Below are 27,249 nucleotides of genomic sequence, written 5' to 3'. Positions count from 1 at the left end.
GTTTTTGTTTTTGTGTAGGTTAGTATAATGCCTGGTATGGAGAAAATACCTAAGAAATGACAGCTGGTAGCATGACCATATGTCCTAAAGGGGTAGGTATTGCCTTAGGCCACATAGTTAGTAAATTGTGACTCTAGGGCAGGGCTCAATCTGATTTCAAAGTCTAGGTCTTTTTCCAGTATACTTTCCTGTGTAAAGTCTTGAGTTCAAAGGAAGAAAATGTCCTCAGAGCGCTACTTGTTGTTAGTCAAGTTGAACTTTTGTATCCATGATCATGACATGTACCCTGTTGTGAGGAGATAATAAAAATGGCAGCAGGGTGGAAGACGTCAGAAAGCATTGAAAGTGGTGACGGTAATTGCTGGTTTGTAGATTTTTTTATTTCCATTTCTGTGTACATGTGTATAATGATGTACAATATCATTTTTGCCGTGGGTTGTAGTTGAAAATTTGAAAGCCTGTGAAGAAGAGAAACATTTTTTCCTCTTAATTGGACTTTCAATAAGACAAGGAATTTGAAGCTGACACACATTGGATGGGTGTCTCTTCAGTTGTCCTGCCAATAATTCAGATTTTTATGTCTCCCAAAATGATTTTGCGAGCTCTCTCAATGTCCCCAGCCTCACTGAATGGCAGCACTGATAAACACTTTTGGCCTGGATAATATTTCTCTCCATTGTCCTGGCCACCACTTCACTTTTTAGATCACCACAGACCCTCTTCAAGGAAGGCCTGCCAACATAGATCTCTTGACCTCCTAGTTTGTGTTGTTTGTATTAACCATTCAAAATTCCTTCACCTCTTTACAGAAAAGTGAACTTTCTAATAGGCACATTGACAGTGTTCTTCTCTTACAACTTTTCATGTTTTTCCTTACATTCAAATAGAGTTCAAACTCCTTTGTACAGTAAATAGACAGAACCTCTTAAGCCCTACTCAGCCCATGTAGTCAACCCTCCTTCAATGCCTCCCTAAGAACCAGTGCATCATTTGCCTGTTGCCCTTTTACACCAGACTTGCTGTTACCTCCACTATCTGCCATCTGCTAATCAACTGAGGCAAAGTAAACCTGGGTAAGGCATTCAGGACTTCCCTCTTTCATACCAGGGGAAGGCACTCATTTACATTCTTCTGTTCGCTCATCACATCCTCATCACTGGCATGCAAGCTCCTTGAAGTCACAGAGGACCTAGCCCAGTTCCTGATGCATAGTCTATTTTGGGGTTGACTGAAAATTTCATAGGGAAATAAATCCAAAACAAATCACAAAAAATTAATTCTGAGATATTTTGGATTAGATCATCTGTAAATAGTTATTCAAAACTTATCTCTCATTAGGCAGCTTCTCTGAATATGCACCCTTCAATGGTAATAGCTGCTCTGAAACCATTCTCAGAAGTATATAAATAAACAATGGAATTACACAGTGGTGGCCTATTTAATCTTTTCCAGAATCATACTGATCATATCAGTGGACGGAGGACTTTCTCCATGGTAACATTCTCTTGAATGCAAAAGCTCTGTGCAATCTTAAAGCAGTCACTCAGGGATACTCTACCTGCCAAATCCAAATCTCAATTAGCTGGAAATTTGGACCAAAAAGAGTGCCCAAAGAACAGGTGATACCCTGTTTTCTGTTTGCTGAAAATAAGATACAAACTGTGACTTGCAGATCTCTGCATTATAATTACCGCCATTAAAGACTGGTACACAGTACCTTTTCTAAGAAACTAAATATAACAAATATGTCCATTATTTTCAGATATGAAACAAAAGGAAAACTCTTTCACTCTGTTGTCTCTTCACTCTGCTCAAAGATGCAATGCCTCCAGCTTGCAGAAGATATTGGATAAATATTGGAAAAAGTCTTTAACATTCTTTGAAACACCCAGAATTACTGAGATATGCAAGGGCTGATATGAGGCAAAAAGAGGTGAAGTGTCAACAGTAAGCTGTTGCTACAGCATGAAAAAGATAAGAATGGTGAAAAATGAAACCAAAGCTGGAGGCATCAATCTCGGACTTCAAGCTGTATTACAAAGCTGTAATCATCAAGACAGTATGGTACTGGCACAAAAACAGACACGTAGATCAATGGAACAGAATAGAGAACTCAGAAATGGACCCACAAATTTATGGCCAACTAATCTTCAACAAAGCAGGAATGAGTATCCAATGGAAAAGACAGTCTCTTCAGCAAATGGTGCTGGGAAAACTGGACAGTAACCTGCAGAAAAACAAAACTAGACCACTTTCTTAGACCATACACAAAAATGAATTCAAAATGGATGAAAGACCTAAATGTGAGACAGGAAACCATCAAAATCCTAGAGGAGAAAACAGGCAGCAACCTCTTTGACTCTGGGTGCAGCAATTTCTTACTAAACATGTCTCCAGAGACAAGGCAAATAAAAGCAAAAATTAACCATGAGTACCTCATCAAGATCAAAAGCTCCCACACAGTGAAGGAAATAATCAACAAAACTAAAAGGCAACTGATGGAATGGGAAAAGATATTTGCAAATGACATATCAGGGAAAGGGTTAGTATCCAAAATCTATAAAGAACATATCAAACTCAACACACAAAAAACACATGATCCAGTGAGGAAATGGGCAGAAGACATGCATAGACACTTTTACAAAGAAGACATCCGGATGGCCAAAAGACCCATGAAAAGATGCTCAACATCACTGATCATCAGGGTAATGCAAATCAAAACCACAATGAGATACCACCACACACCAGTCAGAATGGCTAAAATTAACAACTCAGGCAACAGATGTTGGTGAGGCTGTGGGGAAAAAGGAACCTTTTTATACTGCTGGTGGGAATGCAAACTGGTGCAGCTACTCTGGAAAACAGTATGGAGGCTCCTCAAAAAATTAAAAATAGAGCTACCCTAGCACACAGCAATTGCACTCCTAGATATTTCTCCAAAGATACAAAAATGCTGATTCAAGGGGCACATGTACCCGAATTTTTATAGCAGGGCTATCAACAAAAGCTAAATTATCAAAAGACCCCAAATGTCCCTCAACTGATGAATGGATAAAGAAGAGGTGGTATGTATGTGTGTGTGTATACACACACACACACACACACACACACACACACACACACATAAATATAGGAATGTTTCATATATATAGATATAGATATAGATATATATATACATATATATAACAGAATATTGCTTAGCAATCAAAAAGAATGAAATCTTGCCATTTGCAACAACGTGGATGGAACTAGACTATATTATGCTAAGTGAAATAAGTCAGAGAAAGACAAATATCATGATTTCACTCATATGTGGAATCTAAGACACAAAATAGTTGAACATACAGGAAGGGACGAAAAGGAAAATAAGATAAGATAAAAACAGAGATGGAGGCAAACCATAAGAGACTCTTACATACAGAGAATAAACAGGGCTGTTGGTGGGGAAGTGGATGGGAGAATGGGCTAAATGGGTGATGGGCATTAAGAAGGGCACTTGTTGGGATGAGCACTAGGTGTCATATGTAAGCGATGAATCACTGGGTTTCTACTCCTGAATCCAACACTAAACTGTATGTTAACTAACTTGAATTTAAATCAACAAGTTAAAAAAATAGGGAACATGATTTGAGGCATTGTAGAGTCTCACTAGTAATTAAGGTGATTACAAAAGCCAAAATACTGATAGACTTAAATATTTGATTTTAGACATATTCTATTTACATTATGTTTTGGAGAAATTTGGATACACACAAGGAAAAAAGGTTATTGTGAATAATAAATAGGAGGATTATTCTGTGTATAATTTCTAAAACCTATAATAATATTCTGAAAATGAGTGGAAGGAATCGCCATTTTGAAACTATAATATATATTCTTGGAGAGGGGAGTCATTTGTAGGTTTAATTTTATTTTTGTCAACTTGATACTTTGAAAATGAAATAAATTGAAATAACTCATTCATTTAGTATTTATTGAGCACCTAATGTATGTCAGGCAGTGTTCTGGACTCTTGAGATATAAAGTGATCAAATAAAGTTCTCAACCTGTGTGAAGCTTATATTCTGAGCGAGGAAGTAAGGCAGATAATAAACAATAAACCCTAAGAAATGAGAGTAAATGATACAGTACAGTAGTCCCCCTGCCCCCCGCCCCCCACCTATCCATGTTTTTGTATTCCACAATTTCAGTTACTAATGGTCAACCGAAGTCTGGAAGCAGATGATCCTCTTTCTGACATATCCTCAGAAGGTCAATAGTAGCCCAACCCTACATCACAATGCCTATGTCATTCACCCCACTTCATAGAATCATGTAGGGATTTTATCACCTCACATCATTGTAAGAAGGGTAAGTTCAGTACAATAAGATATTTTGACAGAGAGGGAGACACCACATTCACAAAATTTTTATTACAATATATTGTTATAATTGTTCCATTTTATTATTGTTGTTCATCTCTTACTGTGCATAATTTATAAATTAAACTTTATCACAGGTATGAATGCATAGGAGAAAACACAGTTTATATAGGAACTATAGCATATATAGGTACTATCCATGGTTTCAGGCACCCACTGAGGGTCTTAGAACATATCTCCCACAGACAAGGAGGGACTACTATATAAATTAGATGATGATACTGTGTCAAAGGAAGAAGAGGAGGAAGATGAGGAGGAGGAAGAGGAGAGGGAAGGAGGAGGAGGAAGAGATGAGGAGGAGGGGAATGGGGAGGGGGAGAGCGAGAGGAGAAGGAGAGTGGGGAGGGGGAGGGGGAGAGGGAGAGGGAGAGGATCAAGGGTGATATTTTTGAATGAACTGGTCAAGTAGGTGCCATAGGAAACAAGAGCTAAGCAAACAATGGTTGGAGGTAAGGGATGTGGCTGTGCAAATGTCTGGAAAGGAGCATTCTGAGCAGAATGAACAGTCGGTGCATATTTATTTTGTTCGGAGAACAGGAAGGAGGCCAGAATGACCAGCATGGTAATCAGTTTATTGGTTAAGCTAATGCAATGAAATTTTAATGGTTTCATTATTCTTAATGGACTAGAATTTGGTTTTGCTCACATAAAGTCCAATCGGGAGCAGAGGCAGTAACTGCTTCATTCAGAAGCCAAGGCTGATGGTGGCTTTGTCATCTTTAACATGTGTCTTTCAAGGTCACTCTGGACATTGATATCCAGAAGATGCTAGAAGAGAGTATGAAGAATTACAAGAGGCTTTTTTTTTTAGTTTATTTATTTATTTATTTTGAGAGAGAGAGAGAGTGAGAGCAAGAGCAAGCACAAGGGAGGGGCAGAGAGAGAGGGAGAGAGAGAAAACCCCAAGCAGGCTCCATGCTGTCAGAGCCCAACATGGGGCTTAATCCCATGAATCATGAGATCATGACCTGAGCTGAAATCAAGAGTCGGAAGCTTAACTGACCCATCCATGCACCCAAACAGGTTTCTTATAGGCCAATGCCAGGGTGACTAACTCCCCATTTTCCAGGTTTCCCCGATGTGAGACTTGCAGAATTAAAACTGGGACTGAGCACACAAGGAAGGTTGATGACTGTCAGCCAGGCCTAAAAGTGCATCATGGTAGTCCACATGCCATGGCCAGAATTAGTTGCATGGCCTCACATAATGCGAAGGGGCTTAGAAAATGCAATCTAGGGACACCTGGGCAGCTCAGTCAAGTGTCCGACTTAGGTTCAGGTCATCATCTTGCAGTTCCCGAGTTCGAGCCCTGCGTCGGGCTCTGTGCTGACAGCTCAGAGCCTGGAGCCTGCTTTGAATTCTGTGTTTCCCTCTCTCTCTGCCCTCCCCTGCTCACACTCTGTCTCTCTGTCTCTCAAAAATGAATAAACTTCAAAATTTTTAAAAAAGAAAGAAAATGCAATCTAGCTGAGTGCTAGAACAGACGGAGTGAACTTGGACAAGAACAGGGGAGAGATCATATAGGACGACCACTGAAAGGACTTGAAGTTCTGCAGAGTGAGATGAAAAGAATTAGATAGTTTTAAGGAGAGGAGTAATATTTTACGTACTATACTTTTTAATTTAACAAAACACATATGATTTTGAAATGCCAAGCACTCTTGAAAGCACTTGCAAATACATAAGTAATTTAAACCTTAGATCAACCTTATAAAATAAGCCCTCCTTTTATCCCCCATTTTACAGGGGGAGGAAACAGACGTGGAGAGACTCGGTAACTGGCTTGAAATCCTGGAGCTGTAAGAGATGGAGCTGGCATTCAAATCCAGGCATTCTAGCTAAAGCCTTCATGCTTTTAAGCATTCTAATATTCACCACTGAGATAACTCCCAGGGTTTTTCAGAATCCTCAGGGAAAAAACAAAAGCTGCGGTTTGTCTGTTATTGGACCTTGCATGTCTGGGAGCAGCCATCCTCTCTCCTGAAGGTAGACGTGTGGTCCTATCACTCTCTACCTGGGCCTCCCTCCCCACTACTACCTTGCCTCCAGAAGAATGACAACAAAAGCAATAGCCATGGTGCAGGTCTTTGTGGTGGGTGGAAAAACAGTGATAAGACAGGCAAAGGATACTTTAATTATCAACTCAAAAGACTTCCACCCTCTATTTACCCCTCAATATCTCCTTCCTTCTTGTCCTGATGAAATTCTTTTGCCTATCAATATAGAACCTTTGCTTCCAATCAGTATAAATATTGCTTTATCATTGACTTAAATAGAATCTCATAATTTAAGCTCATACTTTTGTGAATTTTTTCAATACTGGAATCTAAATGTTGGAAAATCCTGCCATCTGTTAGCATAGACTCCTAGGTTGAAAACAAAGTGAAGTAAAGCCCTGTGAATACGTTTAGGCCAAATATCATAATAGAATGAGTAACCGTTATCTTTCATAATCATAGAGGAGATGAAGGTATCAAAAGATAAATATGATATATTGTTTATTTCCTAAATAACCTTTAAAAAATGAGATGCCATGGCATCATGCTGATGCCAGTGCTACATACCAGCAGATTGGAAAAAAAAAATTGTTTAAACAGAGGAGACAAGGACAAAGCAGTCAGAAAAACCTGATGTAAGAAAAATACTAATTTTGAGATTAAGGGATGGGGTAGGAAGTAAGTCTCCCGGAAAGCTGGTTATAAAATGATGTACACGGTCAGATTATACTTCCCGTCAACTCTCCAACGGTAAGTTTATGTGTTAGAGTTGACCTCCACAAAAAAAAACAAAAACAAAACAAAAACAAAAACAAAAACAAAAAACACAGAAACAAAACAAAAAACCCCACTCAATTAGCAATTTTCATTGCTGGATAAAACAAGATGTGTTTATATAAAGAGAACAATTCAGGGGCGCCTGGGTGGCTTGGTCGATTAAGCGTCCGACTTCGGCTCAGGTCATGATCTCGCGGTCCGTGAGTTCGAGCCTTGCGTCGGGCTCTGTGCTGACAGCTCAGAGCCTGGAGCCTGTTTCAGATTCTGTGTCTCCCTCTCTCTCTGCCCCTCCCCTGTTCATGCTCTGTCTCTCTCTGTCTCAAAAATAAATAAACGTTAAAAAAAATTAAAAAAAAATAAAGAGAACAATTCATGTTAAATTGCTCACATATTTGTTTTTCATAAAAACATGGGAATTCACCTCTTGTAAGTTTGAATATTAGTGACTCTTTCTAGTGTGTGTCTGGAATTACTAAAACTTCCTTCTGAGGCCTGAACCAAGTACTTACTTGCATACATTGGCAGCATTGCAGGGATATAATTAGTGTTCTTTCATTTCATTCATAAATTAAGAGGAGAATGTCTTTCCAAACATGATTAGTGGGTTATGGCTTGGGCTTCAGGGTAGACAGTAAATCTAATCAATAGAAGAATATACTTCCTTTTACCAGCATATTATTACCAGAGAATAAAGGAATTAGGACATATTCATGGAGTTTATAACATTAAAGAGCTTCATGTAAAATGAAATTTATTGGTGGCTTTTGTTAACCAGACACAAACAAATTTAAACAGGAGTTAAATAGCGCAAGTTTAATTTCCTTGTTTCAGACTTGAGTTATAAAAAAAAAAAAAGATGTATATGTAAACATCAAAATCCCTAGTCTCCAAAACAGGAGTAGGTCAGATGATATATGAGGCTAAGAAAAACTTATTCAAACTTCTGTTTGTATGTATTTAAACTTTGTTAATATCATTTTATGTATATTATTTAAATACATATATGTATATTTATGTTCCTATATGCATATTTATATATACATATATGTACATATATCTACTATTTATATAATTTATTAGTGTGACAGTACACATTTATGGAATGTATAAATAATAACATACATATATTTGGACTTTTTAACTTTTTTAAATTGATAGGGTATATAAATTTTAAAAGTATGAAGATACTTATTATCACATGATACTTTCCTTGTCTTTGGAGTCTATCAGTCTCTGGCTATTGAGAATGAAACAAGCCATCCTAAAAGAGGTAAGAGATTATTGCCTGCTTTTTCCTCTAGGGTTTTGATGGTTTTCTGTCTCACACTCAGGTCTTTCAACCATTTTGAGTTTATTTGTTTATAGCAGCACTTTCAACAATAGCCAAATTATGGAAAGAGCCTAAATGTCCATCAACTGATGAATGGATAAAAAAGTTGTGGTTTATATATACAATGGAATACTACTCGGCAACGAGAAAGAATAAATCCTGCCATTTGCAGCAACATGGATGGAACTGAGGGTATTATGCTAGGTGAAATAAGTCAGTCAGAGAAAGACAGATACCATATGTTTTCACTCATATGTGGATCTTGAGAAACTGAACAGAAGACCATTGGGGAAGGGTAGGGGGGAAAAAGTTACAAAGAGGGAGGGAGGCAAACCATAAGAGACTCTTTAAATACAGAGAACAAACTGAGGGTTGATGGTGGATGAGAGGCAGGGGAAAGTGGGTGATGGGCATTGAGGAGGCCAGTTGTTGGAATGAGCACTGGGTGCCATATGGAAGCCAATCTGACAATAAATTATATTAAAGGAAGAAAAAAAAAAGAGATAAGAGAGTTCTGACTAAAGTAGAGTAATCCTGGCTCCATGTGATGGGACAGATCACTTTCGTGCATCTGAAACAGGTGGCCTTAGTGCCCCAAGCACACCTTTAGTCTCCCTCTCATTTCAGCTGCAGCTGGGGGGCAGTTCAGTGGGCAAACAGACTCAAAGGACAGCTGCCACCTCCAGCCTACCCTCAGTCTCTCCCTTTGTGCCTCCAGTCTTCCCTAAAGCCACGGAGCCTTCTCATCCAGAAGTAGGAAGGTGTTAACTTCTCTGGGAGCAACCCTCAACCCATGGAGACAGGAGCCTGCTGTAGATCCTTTGGATTAACGGTACTCAGAGCTTCCAGGGGAATCTGGTCTCAGTAGATAACTAATCTGCTTCTACGCTTTTCCTCTTTCCCCATTTCACTCCCGCCTTGCTCTCATGACTGGAATCACCTCCCAAGCCACTCGCAACTGAATTCTTACGTCAGCTTCCTCTTGGGGGAGATTCTGAACTAAGACACTGTTTTAACATATTTCTATCAGTCATACAAGTAAGAATTTGCTCAAATTCACCTAGTTTTGAAAAATACAAATTAAAGAATTAGATGTATACTGAGGTAATTAAAATTTTTCACTGAAGGGGCACCTGGGTGGCTCAGTCGGTTAAGCTTTCAACTTTGGCTCAAGTCATGATCTTGCAGTTTGTGGGTTCAAGCCCCACGTCAGGCTGTGCACTAACAGCTCAGAGCATGGAGCCTGCCTCAGATTCTGTGTCTCCCTCTCTCTATCCCTCCCCCACTGTACTCTGTATGTCTCTCTCAAAAATAACCATTAAAAAAATAAAAAAAATTCACTTAAGAGATCAAATTGAGAAAAGATACAAACTCCCAAGAATAGACAGAAGCCAGCAGAATGTCATGTTTAAACTTTCAGTTTCATCTCGAAAAGAAACATTAACTGGGATGACTGTGATCATTATTCCTCAATAATCACTGGTGTTAAATTCTAAGGAAACGCTTCTGTAAGAGGAACCTGGCAAAAACCTTCTTCATCACCCAGAATGAGACAGATGTAGTCAAGGAGCTCCGTGCTTGGTAACTACTATCCCCAAGGTATTCCTTTGGACCACTTAGGCAGAGTTTTTATACTTTCACATTACTTAAATAAATTTCTTCAATTTGAACTTTGATGATGAATAAATGGTTGGGAAGAATTACAATACTGCATGTTCGCTATCGGCATATTTGTCATAGATACACTGGTAACAAGTCATAATTTACATAGCAGAAATATGATACACCGATCACACCTCATTTATTTTGTCCTAGGCTAAGAAACTTAGTGTAAAAGACTCACTGCTTCATCTATTTCTACCTTTCATTTAGAAGGGAAAAAACAGCTAGGTGGGAATGGTTAAGGCATAATGCTCTAGGCACATCTGTTCTGTTAGGGACTGGATATTGGCAACTATTGGGTATTTCTGGTTTAACAATATGGTGTGAATGATTTATGGTAACATAACAATACAACATGAACTATCGGCCCCAAATAGTGTTTATGTGAGTGTACAGAAGTCCTTTGCGGGATGAACCAAATAATCTCTGACTAAACTTTAGTGAAGAAATGAAAATAGGGGGTGTTTTATAATTCAAAAGCAAGAATAGCTATAAATGCAAAGCATGACCAATTTAAGACAGGAAGGGGAGGAAAAATGAGTTTCCCTTTAACCTTCTAGGTTCTTAGCTAAGACTCTCCTATAATAATAAAAGAGATTAACAGAAGAAAAATGAATTTAATTTCATATGTATGGGAGCCCCATAAAGATATAAGACTCAAAGGCAGCCAAAGCAATGGAGGTTTAGATACCATCCTGAGCTAAGGAAAGGGAGAGGGGCCTGGGGCTTCAAAGAGGTGGAAGGCAATTCACGGGAAGGCGAGAGGAGGAAATGTTTGGTGAATGAATATTTGCCAGGCCATGCAGCTAGCTGTCTCAGACGAAAACATTACCTCTGGTAACAGCATTCTCTCTTGTATAAACCTCCTTTCTAAATTCTCTTAGGCAGTTATGGGGGAACTAAAAAGTCTTCCCTGAGTCTGCTGGTCTTGACTGTCCTCAGTTGAAAATAATCTACATGCCACATGCCAAGTGGCACGTTTTGGGGTGGCATATTCTGCTCCCCTTCAGCCAACATCCACAGTGCACTCATAAAGAATGGTCCTTCAGAAAATGATTCATTCGCAAAATCCAATTGTCTGAGGGTGGAGGCACATAGTGGGAGCTTCTCAACATTGCCAAACTTTGCAAGGCAGCTGGACTAAATAATAATGTACCACTTGTGGTTTATATAATCTTTAATAACCCAGTAACTCCTCGAGAGTGATTGAGCTGTATATAAAAATGAACATCCATAGAAATGCATATAATCTGATTAAAACTAAAGAAAGGATTTTCATTTTGTATCAGTTTTCAGCCTGTTACAAGACCCTCACAGCAGTGGGCCAGGGACCCTACTTTCAGAGTCACTAACCTTCAGACACTGTAACATCATTAGACTCTGCTGGCTCTGGGGCTTTTGCAGCCTCACTCACAGAGGAGATGATGTTGTTTGAGGTTTGCTGTCTTATCTGCTCTTGTTTTTCATCTTCTGTGCTTATATTTTAATCTGTATTATATCTTTGGCTCCTTGCATTTGCACACTGCTGAGTGGGAGACAGTACCCTCTATCTATTTTGGAAAAACAAGACTCCTCTTTTTATCCTTAGTAAACTGCACTTGGGCTGTCTTCCTCAGCACTAGGCTTAATTTCCAAGTGCTCCTTTAACTCCTGAATTGTACTCACTGAATTTCTGTTCACTGATACTTTTTTGGATTCACGTAAGTCTCAGGCCTTCTAGTCTTTGGGGGACCCACCAAGGGCAACACATCTGCAGAACCATGATTTCACTGCAGAATTTTCTTTTAGTACTGGTCTACCAACATGGTCATCCCTATCATTTTGGTCTGAAAACCCATTTCTGGTTTGTTCTAAATGACGATCCATGGGATTTTATGTAGAGGAGAAAATTATCTTTTTAGAATATACATTTATATAAAATTCCATTTTAACAGTTTGGGTTATTATTTGGCATAAGAACAGCTAGTACTTTTCCCAAACTTACTATGTACTTACTAAAATCTTTAAATGTATTGTATCATTTAAATTCTTACAAATAATTTCATGAGGTAGAAATTAATAGTCTTTGCATTTTACAAATACAGAGTTTAACTATTTTTTAAATGGTAGTTAAGTTGAATTTATGTGCATTATATGGGGTGGGAGAGAGTTAAAAGTCTTGTTTTTCATGAATCACATAGACCACTACATTAATTCTCTATCTTTTGATATTAGTAGCTATTTTGATTTTCTCTGCTTCAAAAAGCAAAGTGTTTCTTCTCTAATTGCCTAGTTGACCCATTCACTCTTTAGTAGGGTGTTCTTTAACCTCCATGCTTTTGGAGGTTTTCCAGACTTTTTCCTGTGGCTGATTTCAAGCTTCATAGCATTGTGGTCTGAAAGTGTGCGTGGTATGATCTCAATTCTTGTATACTTATGAAGGGCTGTTTTGTGACCCAAGATGTGATCTATCTTGGAAATGTTCCATGTGTACTCGAGAAGAAAGTAGGTTCTGTCGCTTTGGGATGCAGAGTTCTAAATATATCTGTCGAGTCCATTGATCAGTGTATCATTCAGGGCCCTTGTTTCTTTATTGATCCTGTGTCTAGATGATCTATCCATTACTGTAAGTGGGGTATTAAAGTCCCCTGCAATTACCACATTGTTATCAATAAGGTTGATTATGTTTGTGATCAATTGTTTTATATATTTGGGGGCTTCTATATTCGGGGCATAGACATTTATAATTGTTAGCTCTTCCTGATGGATAGACCCTGTAATTATTATATAATGCCCTTCTTCATCTCTTGTTTCAGCCTTTAATTTAAAGTCTAGTTTGTCTGATATAAGTATGGCTACTTCAGCTTTCTTTTGACTTCCATTAGCATGATAGATAGTTCTCCATCCCCTCACTTTCAATCCAAAGGTGTCCTCAGCACAGCAAATAGATGGGTCTTGTTTTTTTATCCATTCTGATACCCTATGTCTTTTGGTGGGAGCATTTAGTCCATTTACATTCAGTGTTATTATAGAAAGATATGGGTTTAGAGTCACTGTGATGTCTGTAGGTTTCATGCTTGTAGTAATATCTCTGGTATGTTGTGGTCCTTGCAACATTTCACTCACAGAATCCCCCTTAGGATCTCTTGTAGGGCTGGTTTAGTGGTGATGAATTCCTTCAGTTTTTGTTTGTTTGGGAAGACCTTTATCTCTCCTTCTATTCTGAATGACAGACTTGCTGGATAAAGGATTCTTGGCTACATTTTTTTTCTGTTCTTCACATTGAAAATTTCCTGCCATTCCTTTCTGGCCTGCCAAGTTTCAGTATATAGGTCTGTCACTAGTCTTATCAGTCTCCCTTTATATGTTAGGGCATGTTTATCCCTAGCTGCTTTCAGAATTTTCTCTTTATCCTTGTATTTTGCCAGTTTCACTATGATAGGTCGTGCAGAAGATCAATTCAAGTTATGTCTGAAGGGAGTTCTCTGGGCCTCTTGAATTTAAATGTTTTTTTTCCTTCCCCAGATCAGGGAAGTTCTCAGCTATGATTTGTTCAGGTACACCTTCAGCCCCTTTCTCTCTCTCTTCCTTTTCTGGAATTCCTATTATACGGATATTGTTGCATTTGATTGCATCACTTAGTTCTCTAATTTTCCCCTCATACTCCTGGATTTTTTTTATCTCTCTTCTTCTCAGCTTCCTCTTTTTCCATAATTTTATCTTCTAAATCACCTATCATCTCCTCTGCCTCTGAAAATACAAATACAATAATCCAAATGCTTTGGGATGCAGCAAAGGCAGTCCGGAGAGGAAAATACATTGCAATCCAGGCCTATCTCAAGAAACAAGAAAAATCCCAAACACAAAATCTAACAGCACACCTAAAGGAAATAGAAGCAGAACAATAAAGACACCCCAAACCCAGCAGAAGAAGAGAAATAATAAAGACCAGAGCAGAAATAAAAAATATAGAATCTTAAAAAACCTATAGAGCAGATCAATGAAACCAAGAGTTGGTTTTTTGAAAAAATAAACAAAATTGATAAACCTCTAGCCAGGCTTCTCAAAAAGAAAAGGGAGATGACCCAAATAGATAAAATCATGAATGAAAATGGAATTATTACAACCAACCCTCAGAAATACAAGCAATTATCAGGGAATACTATGAAAAATTATATTCTAACAAACTGGACAACATGGAAGAAATGGACAAATTCGTAAGCACCCACACACTTCCAAAACTCAAACAGGAAAAAATAGAAAGCTTGAACAGACCCATAACCAGTGAAGAAATTGAATCAGTTATCAAAAATTTCCCAACAAATAAGAGTCCTGGACCAGATGGCTTCCCAGGGGAATTCTACCAGACATTTAAAGCAGAGATAATACCTATCCTTCTCAAGCTGTTCCAAAAAATAGAAAGGGAAGGAAAACTGCCAGACTCATTCTATGAAGCCAGAATTACTTTGATTCCTAAACCAGACAGAGACCCAGCAAAAAAAGAGAACTACAGGCCAATATCCCTGATGAACATGTATGCAAAAATTCTCAATAAGATACTAGCAGATCAAATTCAACAGCATATAAAAAGAATTATTTACCATGATCAAGTGGGATTCATTCCTGGGCTGCAGGGCTGGTTCAACATTCACAAATCAATCAATGTGATATATCACATTAATAAAAGAAAAGAACCATACGATCCTGTCAATCGATGCAGAAAAAGCATTTGACAAAATTCAGCATCCTTTCTTAATAAAAACCCTCGAGAAAGTCGGGATAGAAGGAACATACTTAAACATCAAAAAAGCCATTTATGAAAAGCCCACAGCTAATATCATCCTCAAAGGGGAAAAACTGAGAGCTTTCTCCCTGAGATCAGGAACACGACAGGGATGCCCACTCTCACCGCTCCTGTTTAACATAGCGTTGGAAGTGCTAGCATCAGCAATCAGACAACAAAAGGAAATCAAAGGCATCAAAATTGGCAAAGAAGTGTTCACTTTATGCAGATGACATGATATTATACATGGAAAACTCGACAGACTCCACCAAAAATCTGCTAGCACTGATACATGAATTCAGCAAAGTCGCAGGATACAAAATCAATGTGCAGAAATCAGTTGCATTCTTATACACTAATAATGAAGCAACAGAAAGACAAAAAAAGAAACGGATCCCATTCACAACTGCACTAAGAATCATAAAATACCTAGGAATAAACGTAATCAAAGATGTAAAAGATCTGTATGCTGAAAACTATAGAAAGCTTATGAAGGAAATTGAAGAAGATATAAAGAAATGGAAAAACATTCCGCGCTCATGGATTGGAAGAATAAATATTGTCAAAATGTCAATACTACCCAAGGCTATCTACACATTCAATGCAATCCCAATCAAAATGGTACCAGCATTCTTCTCGAAGTTAGAACAAGCAATCCTAAAATTCATATGGAACCACAAAAGGCCCTGAATAGCCAAAGTAATTTTGAAGAAGACGACCAAAGCAGGAGGCATCACAATCCCAGACTTTAGCCTCTACTACAAAGCTGTCATCATCAAGACAGCATGGTATTGGCACAAAAACAGACACATAGACCAATGGAATAGAATAGAAACCCCAGAACTAGACCCACAAACGTATGGCCAACTCATCTCTGACAAAGCAGGAAAGAACATCCAATGGAAAAAAGACAGTCTCTTTAACAAATGGTGCTGGGAGAACTGGACAGCAACATGCAGAAGGATGAAACTAGACCACTTTCTCACACCATTCACAAAAATAAACTCCAAATGGATAAAGGACCTGAATGTGAGACAGGAAACCATCAAAACCCTAGAGGAGAAAGCAGGAAAAAACCTCTCTGACCTCAGCCGCAGCAATTTCTTACTTGACACATCCCCAAAGGCAAGGGAATTAAAAGCAAAAAAGAACTATTGGGACCTCATGAAGATAAAAAGCTTCTGCACTGCAAAGGAAACAATCAACAAAACTAAAAGGCAACCAACAGAATGGGAAAAGATATTTGCAAATGACATATCTGACAAAGGGCTAGTATCCAAATCTATAAAGAGCTCACCAAACTCCACACCTGAAAAACAAATAATCCAGTGAAGAAATGGGCAGAAAACATGAATAGACACTTCTCTAAAGAAGACATCCAGATGGCCAACAGGCACATGAAAAGATGCTCAACATCACTCCTCATATCAGGGAGATACAAATCAAAACCACACTCAGATACGACCTCACACCAGTCAGAGTGGCTAAAATGAACAAATCAGGAGACTATAGATGCTGGCAAGGATGTGGAGAAACGGGAACCCTCTTGCACTGTTGGTGGGAATGCAAACTGGTACAGCCGCTCTGGAAAACAGTGTGGCGGTTCCTCAAAAAATTAAAAACAAATCTATCCTATGACCCAGCAATAGCACTGCTAGGAATTTATCCAAAGGATACAGGAATGCTGATGCATAGGGGCACTTGTACCCCAATGTTTATAGCAGCACTCTCAACAATAGCCAAATTATGGAAAGAGCCTAAATGTCCATCAACTGACGAATGGATAAGGAAATTGTGGTTTATATACACAATGGAATACTACGTGGCAATGAGAAAGAATGAAATATGGCCCTTTGTAGAAACATGGATGGAACTGGAGAGTGTTATGCTAAGTGAAATAAGTCATACAGAGAAGGACAGATTCCATGTTTTCACTCCTATGTGGATCCTGAGAAACTTAACAGAAGACCATGGGGGAGGGGAAGAAAAAAAAAAAAAAAAGAAAGGTTAGAGAGGGAGGAAGCCAAAACATAAGAGACTCTTAAAAACTGAGAACAAACTGAGGATTTATGGGGGGTGTGAGGGAGGGGAGGGTGGGTGGTGGCTGTTGGGGAGGGCACCTGTTGGAATGAGCACTGGATGTTATATGGAAACCAATTTGACAATAAATTTCATATTAAAAAAAGCAAAGTGTACTGGGGTTGAAGAAATGAGTATGTGAATTGTGGAAGGTGGGAGCTAGGTTTCTCACTGTCACATAGAGAAGTCACAGATAAGCAAGGCCGGGAGATTAGAATAAATCTTATAATACTGGATTAGAATCAGAGACAGCAATTAGAACTCATGTTCATCCTAATATTTATACAGTGAATAGATATAGAAATAATTATAAATGTGGGGCACCTGGGTGGCTCAGTCGGTTAAGCATCGGACTTCGGCACAGGTCATGATGTCACGGTTTGTGAGCTCGAGCCCCATGTTGGGCTGTGTGCTGACAGCTCAGAGGCTGGAGCTTGCTTTGGATTCTGTGTCTCCTTCTCTCTCTGCCCCTCCCCCACTTGTGCTCTATCTCTGTCTCTCAAAAATAAATAAATGTAAAAAAAAATTAGAAATAATTATAAATGTGTGGCTCAGTATAGTGTGTGTGTGTGTGTGTGTGTGTGTGTGTGTGTTTATGTGTGTGTGTGTGTGTGTGTGTCCTAGCTCTGTCAGCTCAGAGCCCTTAGAAGCATGAATCCCAGTAGCAATGAGTGCACTCAGTGCCCAGATCTTGGTTTCTAAATACCACTCTGCAAGGGAGGAACCAGGCTACTTGGAGAAATGACTGAATCTATGAGTGGGAAGGGGAAAACACAGGATGATCCTGAAGCAGTGCCCAAAATTAAGGCAATGCTCAAAAAAGAAGCAAATGGAGCATTTCAAATGGACACACAGCCAACATGAAAGAACTTCCAACAGCCAAAGCTGAAATAATTTGGGCAAAATAAAAATTAATCTATAATCCAAAGTATAAAATAGATAAATTCATCATGATTTCAAAAAGTGTTGAATGAATAGGGATGCCTGGCTGGCTCAGTCAGTTAAGTGTCTGGCTCTTGACTTTGGCTCAGGTCATGATTCCAGGGTTGTGAGATCAAGCCCATATCAGGCTCCACGCTCAGCTCAGAGAGATTCTCTCTCTCTCCTTCTGTGCCTCCCCCATGTGTGTGTGCACAGGCTCTCTCTCTCTTACTCCCCCCGCCCAAAAAAAAGATTGAATAAGTACATGGCAGAGAAGGGACAAAACTTCCTTAAAGAATTCCAAATAATATATGTACATATTCCTCCCTCCTCTGGAATGGGGAGCTTAATCCCTCCCTTTCTTCACTGTGGGCTGCACTTAGTGATTTGCTTCAAAGGAACAGAGTATGGAAAGAAACTAATAGTAATTCCACATTGTATAAATCTGGCAGGCACTGTTAAAGGACAACAGAATGTGTCACCCCGAAATATGCCATTTGGCATTTTGATTATTCTGAATTTAAGTTAGTAAGAAAGAGCAGGTACAAGAAAAGCATGCTAACCCTTCTTTGTCCCTTGAAATTAGGAAATAAATTCCCCACGTGAAGGGTACCCTGCCTGTACCTAGAGGATATAAGGCATCCTTCTTATCAGATATAGGGAATTTAGGGCCACAGAGGATGTTTAAACAAAACTTACTACTTCTTCATTAATTTACTACTCCAAGTACAAACTTCTTTGTCTTGTCAGTTCTTCATAAATTGTTTCTTTGTCTAAAATGTATAAAAGCTGCCTACTTTGGTCACTTCTTTGAGTCTCATATTGTTATGGGGCCCCACATGTACAAAATCAAGTTTTATTTTCCTCTTAATCTGTCTTATGCCAATTTAATTATTAGGCCAACCAAAGAGCCTAGAAGGGTAAAAGGAAAAATGTTTCCACCCCTACACTATCTTAACTAAGTTATGATGGTTAAGATCCCCTTGTTATATCATGCTGCCAAATACCTCTTCAAATACCTCAAATGCCTTTCTGACATAATAGAATGAGGACACCTCACCTCTGTGATATTCTTTCCATAAAACCCATGTCCCAGTCTAATCATAAGAAAATGCATCAGACAAACCCAAATTGACAGATGCTCTACAAGATACCGAAGCAGTACACCTCAAAGCTGTCAAAGTCATGACAAACAAAGAAGCTAAGAAACTGTGATAGACAAGAGGAGACTAAGGAGACAAGAAAATTACATGCAGTATGGTCCCTTGAATTGGATCCTGGAACAGAAAAGGATCTTGGGAAAAGCTAGTGAAATAAAAATAAAGTTTGGAGTTTAGTTAAAAATATGTACCAACATTGGTTTCTCAGTTTTGACAAATGTACCGTGGTAATGTAAAATGTAACATTTGTGGAAACTGAGTGAGGGGTATAGGAAATGGTCTCTATTACCTTTGTAATTTTTCTGTAAAAAATATTCTAAAGTAAATTTGTTTCTATAAAAGCACAGCAGAGAACTGAGACAATCATCCCTGTCCAATATCCAGTGCCCTTTATCAACAGTGATGAAGTCTTCAGTTGCCTGATACCTGGAGGTAGGCTGTGCTACAAGCAGGGTAAGAGACAGCGCATTTCAGAATAATGTTTTTATAATCCCCACCATATTCAGGAAATGCTAGGCCCTCTCCTTCCATTTTAATTCATAGATTTTTTTTCACCCCTTAATAGAGGCTTTGAGCAGAGGGAGAAAGAGTTGTAGGAAAAGGAACTTTCTATTGTTTACATTCTGACTGTGAATGATGGTACATCCTGGTATTTGGCGGACATTAGTGCAGAAAAATATTTGCAAGCCGTCCCCATGAGATTCCCAAGACACATATTTAGAGGCATTATGCTAGCAAGTGGGAATTTGGGAGGGCCCCTTCCTTCCAGAAGGGCTCCTGCCCTCTGAAAGCCAGGGCTATGTCTGTGGCTTAGGCTCATGGCCTAGTGAAAGCTTCTCTCCCTTTCCAAGGACAAACTCACATCTTACCCCAGGTGCCAAAAACTGTAGTAATGGGACCATTCAAGTGTGTATTTATATTTGTACCTAAGGAATCCCAAGTTTAACTGTGATTTCAGGTCAAACAAATCTCCCCTCACTTCGAGTGACAGGCGAATGCCTCACAGGGTGTGGTGAGAGTTCCCCAGCACCCTACTTATACAGAACCTTCTTATTTAAGTCTCTTAGGGAAGGGAAAGTCTTGAGGACCCTGGAAAAGTTGACTCTCCTAAACTTCAGGGGAAATTTGAAGAAGGGCTGTTGGAACCTGTTACTTTTTTTTTTTTCATTTTTCCTATCTCAAATCTAAATGCTGTGTTTCTATCTAATTCTTCAATGTCGAGGTACTGGCCCATATGCTGACACACTGACATTTTCATGCTTTTATTAATTAGCAATTAATGCCAAAAGTGATGAGCAGGCATTTGCAAAGAGGCCAATTAAAGACTACATATTGTCAAAATGCCTAAAAGCCAGAAACCCAGTGAGCAGGAGAATCTCGGCAAGAAATGCCCCACTGAGTGATTGTTCTTGTTCAAATCCTCTAAGTATGAAAACTTGTCAAACTGCCTTGAAAATACTTGTTCCCAGGTTGGTACTAGTAGAGTTAATGCAATCTTAGTCAAGTTCATGAGGAAAATTTTTTAAGACGCAAAAACATTTAACATATACATCTGTATGTCAGTTTCAAACAATGCTAAGTGTCTCTCCTTTAATTAAAAAAATAATTAGACTCAATAATCCAAGTAAATTAGATACTTATAAAGAAATATAGTCCACATCCTATGATATAGCCTATTTACAAAGAACCTTGCAAGTGAGATTGAACATACTGGGGGCAATTAGACCTAGAGTTACATTCCCAGCCTGTTATTTAATAGTCATGTGACCTGGGTAACCACTCTAAATTTCAGTTTTCCTATTTATAAAATTTAAACAGTAACACATATCTTATTGGATGTCCTACTGATTTGATATAAGGCTGGATATTTTGAGGCTAACTTTTCCTCCTTGCATGTTTTCTGACCTCCTCTTCCTCATTCTTTCTGTCAGTTCCCACAAGTAGCTGGCCTCCTTGATGTCCTCCAGGCAGGTTTCAGAGGGAAGAAGTGAAGCAGAAGTAGCCTGAGACTGTCTGGATTGATTTTTCCAAAAGCACAAGCTCATAGGAGAACTTACAGGTTTTAGCAAAGGGAAGAAAAGGAAGAAAGGGGTGTATGCAAAAGGAAAGGATCTGGAAAAACTTGAAGCAGGAGTGCTCTCAGTCTACCCCAATACCCTGGGATGCGAGAGAAACAGAGAGGACCATGGATTCCAGAAGCCGGCAGTATTCATGCTGTTTTTGGCAATGTCCACAGAGGCAGCAAAACCCAGGAAAGGAATGACTGCATGGTAGGTGGAGGCTGATGAGGCCCCAGGGAACCCCATAGTGGTTCCTTTTGACCCAAAAGTAGCCTGGTATCACCTGAACACTACTGGCACAGAGAAGCCAGGTGGGTAGGGAAGGTTCACGTTTCAGTGGCAACCTGAAAATACATGGCTGATGAGCAAGTGTCCCCTGATTCTGGTATCACACTTCTGGGGGTGAAAGCCTGACAGTGACTGATATTAAGTTTCCTGCCAGCCAGAGGGATGGGAGTTCAAATAAAGTTTAAATTGATTTACTTAAAATGAAGATAGGAACTATTTCTTGCATACTTGAATATATGGAATGAGTTCCAGACCCACTTCATATGTAAAACATTCAGTGTTTCCTCAGGCATATGGAAGATACTCAATTAATACTAGCTATCATTACTTATCAATCTGCATTGACAACTATGAAAAAGATAATGAGAAAACCTCTAATGTGAGACCATATTCTACGAGAGATAAGTTTGGATATGCTGGTACTATTTTCTCTGAACCTGAACTTGGAACTCATTTCCCATTATAACACTTAACTGATTACAGAATGGTTAGGATATACTTCAATGCTCTAGAGGAGGGCAGAAAAGGATAAGTGAAAGGATAAGACTGTGTAGTCTGGATTCAGTATTTTAGCCTTATCTAACTGGGTAAGGAAGAAGCCTTATTCCTTGGAACTACAGATACCTTCAAGGACTTTTGGACTGTTTTTGTTTTGCTTTGGGTGTTTAACCTGTAGTGGTGGAAGTCTCAGGTGGGGTAAATAATAACTTTTGGGTAAACAATGCCTTTGGCTGGTTTGGTGAAAAAAGTATTGACTTGAGATTTAATGTGATTGGGCTCTTGGCTATGAACTTTGAGTTCTATGACTTAGGATGAGCTGAGGATGAGGTGATGACTGTCGTGTCAAGTAAGTGAAAGCTGTTGCCTTCCACCAGAAGCAAAAGTCTCAGGCTGTCAACCCACTTTGTGAGGCTCACCAAGAAAGACACAACTCACACACTCACATAGGCAATGCTGGAACAACACTACTCACAGAGGGACAAAGCAGGATCGGCCTTAATAGTGAGTTTAAGTCTCGCATTGGCCAGTGGGTCTCACCTTGCAGCTGACACAGGGAGGTGGTCTGTGTTGTAGGCAGAGGACTTTGTTCCCTCCCTGCCAGGAACAGATATAGCAGTGGGATTGGTCAGGTGCCATATGATGCACACAATTAAGCAGAACCTCCCAACATGGAAAAGAGATTTCCAAACAAATATGCTCAACATAGACTGACAGAGCTCTTTATTTCTCCATAAGGAAATGTTCCAGGCCCAGGACATTTTCTTATGTAACTGTTCAAAGGTCAAAACACTTTAAGCATGTGACTTTCTTTCCTAACATATTGTTTCCAGCAATGGCTAGTGTATACTTATCCCATTTTTGTTGATCTCTCTGCAAATAGCTTCTTGCCTGCCATTATCCTTTACTTTCTCAATCTTTAAGATTCTTAGAATTGGAGATTTGTTTTGGGGGAGTATATATCAGACTACCAAAACAATTTTGGCTTTTCATCCAGGCAGAGAAGAAATTATAATTTTTTTATTTGGATTTTAACATTTGCCTAGTTCTAGTAGCCTGGGCTAGGAATTCTCTCCTGTTTGCTGAGCAAGGAAAATCTGGGCAACAATGTTGAAGAGATAGAGGTCATCTTTGGCTTTCTCCAGAGCTCACCCCTGTTTCTAGTCCTAACCTCCAGGGGTCCAGGTTGCTCAGAATACCTTCAGTTGTCATTCTAATATAGGGATTCACTGTATGCCTAAGGTGACCACACATCTGGTTTGCCCGGGACAGCCTTTATCTGCTTGTAAAAGTTTTCCGAATTCATCTTCCAAGTGTCAATATCTCTTTTGCCCTTCAAGATGGCAATTAGCCATTCTGAACAATTACTTCAGTATTATTACTGCTGCTAATAATAAACAGTTGTATTGAGGATTATCAACACACTGCCTCTATGGTAAGAAATGAATTTGCTCCCACATTTTTGACTGTTTCAGTGAGGGGAGGTATGTTATCGTTCATTAATGTCCCAGAATCCAGGGTTTCTATATGTCCTGCTAAGTGCCACATTAAAAAATACTAGAGCCTCTAACCAAAAAGTGGCTCCAGTAAGAAAATCTTAGTAATACAGAAGGGATGGAATTGATGGACAAGTAAGGAGGTAAGATAAGGTGGAGCCTTCTAAAAAAGCCAAGGAACTGCTCTCATCTTCCTTGAATGACTACGAAGTTTCAGCCCAAACTTAAAGTAGAAAACAAACTTTTAGCCCTAAGTCACAGACATGAAGGGATGAATGGTTTTCTGTGGGCTCTCTCAATCTATCAAAATCTTAAGTTTTGAGGTCACCCTGTTAGGCAGAGTTACATGAAACCAACAAGGGCACCGGCAACTTTCAAAAGTTTTCTTGACGCCAAATGGCAAATTCATTGGAGTAGAAGTGGAAGAAATATAAATGATGAAGTGTAGTGGTTAAGGGCACAGGTTTCAGGGTGAGAGACAAAGGTTTAAATTTTAGCTTGGTGTGATCTTGGTCAATTTACTTAAATCTCTGAGCCCATTTCCTCACCTGTAGGTGAAAAGGACAAATAATGTCTTTGGATTATTTTAAAAATAGCTTTGAACTTGCAGACCCCCCTGAGAGAATCTTAGAAATCTCCAGAAGTCCCTGAGCACATGCTGACAACTGCTGACCTAGGCCCTAAGACTGTGATAAGAATTAAATGTGGTAATACACCATGAGGGTTTATCACAACACGTAGTGCATAACAGAATCCCAATGATATTAACTATAGTTCAGTTTAGTTACTTAGTCACAAAACTCTTATGAGATGGAAGTATACCATATTGATACCATATTGATGATGCGGCCCACAAGTCAACCAGTATGCCAGGTCAACAAATCTTCTACCCTGTTTCCTGCTCGAAAGTGGCCTTCAAAATATGCAGATGTTGGGGTTCCAAGGTTATAATTTCATCTCCTTAATGGGATTTATACTCTTATATCCTATTTTATGGAATAAATTTTTAAACATGATTTGTAGCTTGTTGTAGAAAATTTGAAATGTAATGCAATGTAGAAATTAGAAATGCAAAATACAATACCACATTAAAACTCAACTACTGAAAGAAACCACAGTGAACAATTTGGTGGATTTTCTGCTGGTCTACTGTTTCAGTGCAAACATATGTCGTTTAGGGCTGTTTATAACATACAAAAGTAATTTTGTTTCCACAGTTAATTTATATGTGAGAGTTATCAAACTCCTAAAACTAAAAATTATTTTGGCTTTACCACAGTCTCAATCATCCAATTTCTGATTTCAGAACTTGTCAGGATGCCCTGCTTTATGTCTTCATTCAGCATGAAAATGGAGAATCTTGCCCTTAGTCCCATGTGTAGACACAAATCACTCCTATGAATTTATAGCATAACTAATAACCAGTGAATGGAAAGTGAGGTAGCTGTCTCCAGTAAAACCTGATGTAAACACAGATAATAACAATAATCATAGTAATAATAGATTAATTACAGATCATATGAAAAATTTTGTTTAGACTTCTATATATTTAACTTCTATATATTTAATATAGACTTCCACATAATTTAACTTATTTTTAAATATTTTCAAGTTTATTTATTTATCTTGAAAAAGAGAGTACGAGCAGGGGAGGGGCAGAGAGAGAGAATCCCAAGCAGGCTCTGTGCCACCATTGTGGAGGCCGATGTGGGGCTTGAACCCATGAACCGTAAGATCATGACCTGAGCCAAAACCAAGAGTCAGTCGCTTAACTGACTGAACCACTCAGGTGCCCCTTTAAAGTTTATTTATTTTGAGAGAGAGAGAGAGAGAGAGAGAGAGCGCGCGCACGCGCGCGCTCGTGTGCAAGTAGGAGAGGGACATAGAGAGGGAGAGAGAATCCCAAGCAGCCTCCACACTAACCCAACATCGGGTTCGAACTCACCACCCTGGGATCATGACCTGAGCTGAGATCAAGAGCTTATGGCTTAACCAACTGAGCCACCCAGGTACCCTTAACTTATTTTTAAAAATTTTTTATTTTTAAAAAGTTTTAAATATACTTTCCTAGAAAGCTACTTATTCGCTGTCACTGTTTACTAAAGATTCATTAAACAATGATTATTTTAAGTAACTTATTTATTAAGTGCTTTATTAAGTGTCCACTATGCGCCAAAAGCTGTGCCAGGCCCTCAGGATACAATGGTGCCAGGAGCCATGGAGCTGTCACGGAGCTTACAGCGCAAAGGGAGGGACAACAAATAAACACGTACACTTAGACATAAACAAAACTAAAAATTGTGATATGTGTTTCTGAGGAAAAAAGAGAATAAAGGTAAATTACAGGGTCACCCAGAAGAAACTACTTCAGATAGAAAGTTTAGGGAGAGCTTCTCTACAGGGGTGCCATTAAATTGAGAACAAAATAGTAAGTGGTATTTTGTACAGTGAAAAGTGGGGCAAGAGGACAATAGTCTGCCTGGGGATGCTGAGGTGATAAAAAGCTGGGTACCCTGCCCTAACCAGAAAGGGTCCTTTGCTGGAATGATGAGTGAGCCAGGGCACCGTGGATCATGGACCTGGACTGGATTGGTTAGGGACCAGATCATGTGGGGCTTTTTGCAGCCTGTTCTGAGTGGGTTGAAAATCATTCTAGGTGGGATGCAAAGCCATTGGTTTTAAGGAAGAGAGTGACAAAATCTGGTATTTAGCAAACAATCTGGGTAGAGCTGTGCACCAGAGAGTTGACCTAGCTCAAAGAGGGCAGGGGCCGCAGCTTTGGAGAGAAATGGATGAAACAGAGCTGTGCTTCAAAGACAGAGTGGACAAGACTTACTGATGGCTTGATGGCATATGAAGGAGTGAAAGGGGCAAGCACGGAATTTAAGTTTCCATTTTATGTAACTGGTGGATGGAGACACCATTTACAGGCTAGGAAACACCAAAGGGGGAAGATAATTGCAGAGGAAGATCAAGAATTCATTTTTGGACATGCTATTCTCATACTTATATACTCATGACTCCAGGCCATCCCAGCTCTTCAGAGACATGGCTCTACATCCCTGCTCCCATGAGGGTGGCTGAAAAACATGCTGCCAGGTAGCTTTAACACTGAATGAATTTGTGGCACAGAATTTATGGCTCATGGTCAACAAAATGTTGGGAGGCATTTATTGTATTAGGATTCTGTTTTGAGTGGCAGAAAACCAATTTAAACCACAACAAAGGGACTTTATTGCTTCATGTATCTGAAAAAGTCAGGACTGCCCCAGGCACACCTGGATATTCAAGTGTCCAAATGATGTTCTCTCCTCTTTCTCTCTCAGTCTCTCTCCATCTGTCTCAGACTACTTTGGTCTTTCTATTTTTCTTTCTTCTGTAATGCTTGATTCTTAGGCTCTCTCTTCCTGATGGAAAAATTTTTTAAGTTTTTATTTATTTATTTTGAGGGGGTGGGAAGAGAGAGAGGGAGAAAGAGAATCCCAAGCAAGCTCCATGCTGTCAGCGCAGAGCCTGATGTGAGGCTCAAACTCACGCACCATGAGATCATGACCTGAGCTTAACTGACCAAGCTACGTGGGTACCCAGGGAAATGACTTTTAGCTTCAAATGTTCATAGTCCTCATAGCTCACACTCTGAAAAGCAGTGTAAGAGCCTCTGCCTCAGGGTCCACAAATCATGTGCTCATGATTTCTAATTACCACAGGAATGGAGTTCCCTGGACAGTCTGGATCCCATGTTCACTCCTAGGCAGGGCAGAGTTGCCTACTAGCATGACAAGAAACAGGCTCAGCAAA

This window comes from Panthera onca, chromosome F2 (genome assembly GCF_046562875.1).
Source record: "Panthera onca isolate mPanOnc1 chromosome F2, mPanOnc1 haplotype 2, whole genome shotgun sequence".
Taxonomy (NCBI): domain Eukaryota; kingdom Metazoa; phylum Chordata; class Mammalia; order Carnivora; family Felidae; genus Panthera; species Panthera onca.
This window is presented reverse-complemented; position numbering follows the sequence as displayed.